Raw genomic sequence first — 4,160 nt, 5'->3', positions numbered from 1 at the left:
TCCATCAGCAGTTCAGACCAAAGGAAAGAAATTCTAGCTGTGACCATGCAGAGACTGAGATTGTTTAACGCTTGATGCCCAGGCACATGGCTTGGTGGAAGAGATTTGTTTTTCCCAAAACCTGTGTTGCAACAAGATGCCCTGTCCTCCTCACCTTCCATCTGATCTGCTCTTCTCTCACTGATCCATCATCAGATGACAGTAGTGCCCATAGCTGAATTTCTGCTCCACAAATAGCCCAGCCAGACAAGCCTCACTTTTTTGAGCCTCTGCAATCTCCTGCTATCTACAGTTAGTCATGCGTTATGTGTGTTGGTCTGTGAACACACTGAATCTGCAAGCATGACAAACCCTGTGGCTGTCCTCGCCGAACCCCCACGCCAAGATATTTTAGGCCCATAACCCCCTGCTCTCTCTTTCTGTCCTCCTCTCTCCTTCTACTATTTCTCCAGTCTTGCATCTCTCCCTATTCTATCGTCCCATCATGCTATTAATTATTTGCCTGGTGAAAGAATACAAGACAATACACCTTTAAGGACATAAGGGATCATTTCCACATGGTGCCAGCAACTTTGCAACTTTTAGGAAATATTCTTTCCCAGCAAGATGTTTCATCAATGAGCATCGTGAATCTGCCAACTGACAAAAGTTAGCACTCTGCAGTCTGTCAGTAACTCACCCCTGTATGATGAGGAGACATCCACACCAACAATTAGAGGTTAATAAATCTGTTCCCTATTTTAACACCTTGATTCTCCTCTCCAAGGGGTCCCTCGAAAGCATGGCTTTTATGGTTGGGGATGTCCCTGTCTGCGAATTAACTGCTTAATGAGATGCTGGAATGTTAAGGTGATTTATACAAAATCTATTAATATAATATAATAATCCGAAATGTATCTACACAGCAAATCCAGCATGTCCAAATTAACACTGTCAGATTTGATTTCAACACTATTAAAGTGTCTATATGGGTCCACACCAGAGAGCGTTAATTTAACTCTTTTTGGAGAGTTGGTACTAGAGCTGGGCGATATATCGAGTTTTTAAAACATATCGATATATTTTTATACGAGATATAAGATGTGACAATATCCTTTATATCGATATAGTCTATGTTACGTTATAATTATAGCTGTGGAGCCGCAAGTTTGCCTCTCTTTCGTCCACTTTTGTCTCTACGCAACGTTACCTCGCCTCGCCTTCACTGAAGACAACTCCCCCTCCTACCCCATCGCTTCACGTGCAGGCAGCGACAAGACGGACACGGCAAATCTCCGTTAACGAGTTACTGCGCATCGCCCCATGCGTGGGGCTGGACGGCGTCAACGTGCTAACGAGCTAAACATGCTAACGAGCTAACCGCGCTAACGAGCTAACAGCGCTAACCCTAAAATCCTTTCATTCTCTCAAAAGTTGATAGCGTGCCTTATGTATGAATTCTGGTTGTGCTTGATGGCCGCGAACCGATTTTATGTGGTACACGGCGCTCAGCAATCTGTCAAAAAATGTTTTAGTACGACTTTGGTAAGCTACGGAGCTGCACCGCTTGATAGATTGTCGGCGCATTACGGCTACCGAGGAGCTTCGCGGAGTGATACGTACTGTGCATCAACGTAATATTACCGTATTGTGTGTGTATAAGGACCATAAATGGCACCTGTAAGAGACGTGGTTATGAAGTGGATTTCAAACTCCAGGCTGTCAGTCACACAGTAAAACTTGGGAACAGAGCAGCTGTGAAATCTGTCTGTCTTTGTTATTACGCTCAGCGTCTTTTAGTTTACATTTTGACTGCACAATTGTGAGCTCTTTGTTTAGCACAAAAAAAACCTTGTTTTCTTTTATTTATGGAGCATTATTATTTAATGAATGCTCATAATTTAATTTTGAGTAATTTTTCATGTACATCTGTGCTGTATGTTAATAAAAGTGCCTGTGTGACATCTGGGACACAGCTTTGACTAAGAACTCTCTTTTTGTTCTTACTTTATGGCTTAAAAAAAAATCGAGATATATATCTTATATCGCCATCCAGCTAAAAAATATCGAGATATGAATTTTGGGTCATATCGCCCAGCCCTAGTTGGTACGTTAACTCTGATTTAGTGTTAAACACCAAATCTGTCTGGAGTTGATAATTTAACACTTGGTGTTAAGAGTTTATATATTAACTCTCAAAGAGTATTTTAGTTTAACTACGTAAGAGTTATCTTCTAATTCATTCTAAAAAGCGGGAATTTTACTGTTCTGAACTTATAGAAATTTCTTTTGGAAATAAACATTTACTAAAAAGACGCAATGGTTTTTGAAAAACATTTATTCTGAACTGTGCACCACAATTTCAAAACATTTTCTGAAAGATGTAACAGTGTACATGTTCTCACTTTCATTAGAATTGTGTTTATCAAAAGGTCTGACATAGGTGAGCTGGTAAATGCAAATAACAGCATTCTCAACACTTATTTCTTCAATACAATATGCATGTCCTTCATTCATCCCTTTGTGGAACTTCAACGCACTTCTGCTCTCCCCCATACTCCATCTTCACAAGCATATCCTCTGTGGAGATTGAATAAAAATTAGTTGACACTAATTAATGGCACAAATAATCCAGTAAACAATTGCAGCACAGTAAAAAAAAAAAAAAGGAATCCTCTTTGAGCCATTACTTGTGTAAAGTATTTTCCCAAAAGACAAAGACACAGGCAACAGGTAATACTGAACTAAATGTAAAACCTCAACCTTTTTCATTTTTACCTAAACCGTGTGCACAAAACTCTGGAGGGATCTATGCTAACGTAGAACCCAGTCAGGACGCCTGCTACTGCTGTTTGCTCGTTTTTTTGGTTTTTTTTTATGGGCGATCGGTTTCAGGCTTCAAGTAGCACCATTATACCAACATTTCACATTCTAGACATTGTTTTAGGTGTATTTGACCAAAGATTTGACTGAAAATTCACATGCAAGCTTTTTTTCAAGGCTGTGGTATTTGCCCGCAAACAATACCTTTCAGCTAGCTAAAACAGAATATTATGCTATCACCGAGCAACATGGCTAATGCCTTTCACACAGCTTTGTCTCAACTCCAAAGAACCACAGAAGTAAAAGCTCATAATAATAATTGAAACAATCTTTGAAAAAATGACTTACCAAGCATGGCAAACAACTCAAATATGTAGAGCAAAATGTTCTGAAACGGCTTCACTTCAGCTTCGATTGGAGCCGTGCTGGGGGCGGAGTCTGTGAATTTGCTCTATTGGTGTCATAGCCCCTGTGGGAGTTCAGAGTTAAGAGGTCAAGAGTTAATGTTTCCATTGTAACACCTCCAGATTTGAAATAGAAACACTCATTTTTAACACTCGATTTTAACTACTATCATTTTACACCTCAGAGTTACATTAAAAGAATGTGACTCTGCTTAGAGTAAAATTAACTCTACTTTTGCAAGAAGACTATTAACACCAAAACATTTAACACTTTTGAATTTGCTGTGTATAGATACATAGGTGTGTGTGTTTTTGTGTGTGCGTGTTGGGGGGGTTATATGTGCATTCCCCCGTCTAAGCACCTGGCGTGAATGAGAGCTTATAAATTCCAATGATAAGGAGAGGGGAAGTGTCACATAGCAGGGTGTCATTTTTTTAAGATGTGAGGAAATGCCACCCAGCTTGATTTCCTTTTCAAATACAGCAATTCTGAAAATAGTTCTAAATTTCCTATGTTCTATAATCTTGACAATCTAGCTAAAAAGTGAAAACAGTGGAATATTTAGCAACTATCAGTCTCATTAAGACATCTAATCATTCATTATAACCCTTGTCTCAAAGGTTGCTGATAGCCAGCAGACACAGTGTATTAGTCATAGTGTTTGTGTGTACCTGATGAATATATCTTCCAAATTCACAGTAGTGTTATTCTAACTGAAGGAAAGAAAACCCATGTAGAAAACTGTTTAGCCCACTGAGCAATGGGTTAAGATCATTGAATGTATATAAAAGTTTACCGCAGTGCAAGCAAGGCAAGCAATGTTTGTCCACTGAAAAAAACAAAACAGAGATCAATGAATCCTGTAAAGCCTGAACCATGAAATCATTTCCAAATTTTTCAAAAAATTGAAGTGAATAGAAAATAAGTTAATAATAATAATAATAATAATAATA

The 4,160-nt window shown here is 38.8% G+C and overlaps 1 long non-coding RNA gene across 1 annotated transcript; it reads right to left on the bottom strand.

Moving 5' to 3' along the window:
* Positions 1 to 2,299: 2,299 nt before the first annotated feature.
* On the bottom strand, positions 2,300 to 3,250 carry LOC145421148 (uncharacterized). The gene is made up of 2 exons (XR_013902458.1): positions 3,151 to 3,250; positions 2,300 to 2,557 (listed from the first exon to the last, which is right to left on the bottom strand). It is a non-coding gene; the product is annotated as an uncharacterized LOC145421148 (long non-coding RNA).
* Between the last annotated feature and the right edge of the window lie 910 nt (positions 3,251 to 4,160).

Source organism: Astatotilapia calliptera, chromosome 16, assembly GCF_964374335.1.
Source record: "Astatotilapia calliptera chromosome 16, fAstCal68.1, whole genome shotgun sequence".
Taxonomy (NCBI): Eukaryota; Metazoa; Chordata; class Actinopteri; order Cichliformes; family Cichlidae; genus Astatotilapia; species Astatotilapia calliptera.
Note: the sequence above shows the minus strand (reverse complement) of the source record. Positions and strands in the feature narration are given on the sequence as shown.